Source organism: Priapulus caudatus, unplaced genomic scaffold (genome assembly GCF_000485595.1).
Source record: "Priapulus caudatus unplaced genomic scaffold, Priapulus_caudatus-5.0.1 Scaffold639, whole genome shotgun sequence".
Lineage (NCBI taxonomy): Eukaryota > Metazoa > Priapulida > Priapulimorpha > Priapulimorphida > Priapulidae > Priapulus > Priapulus caudatus.
In genome coordinates this window covers 183,412-183,857 of record NW_014577700.1, presented here as the reverse complement: position 1 = coordinate 183,857, position 446 = coordinate 183,412, and positions in this window count along the sequence as shown.

Below are 446 nucleotides of genomic sequence, written 5' to 3'. Positions count from 1 at the left end.
TCTAATGTAGGTGTTATCGAATACGGATGTAGTATTATTAGATTCTAATGTAGGTGTTAGCGAACACGGATATAGTATTATTAGATTCTAATGTAGGTGTTAGCGAACACGGATATAGTATTATTAGATTCTAATGTAGGTGTTAGCGAATACGAATATAGTATTATTAGATTCTAATGTAGGTGTTAGCGAACACGGATGTAGTATTATTAGATTCTAATGTAGGTGTTAGCGAATACGAATATAGTATTATTAGATTCTAATGTAGGTGTTAGCGAACACGGATGTAGTATTATTAGATTCTAATGTATTTGTCTGCGAACACGGATGTAGTATTATTAGATTTTAATGTATTTGTCAGCGAACGCGGATGTAGTATTATTAGATTCTAATGTATGTGTTAGCGAACACGGATGTAGTATTATTAGATTCTAATGTATGTGTTA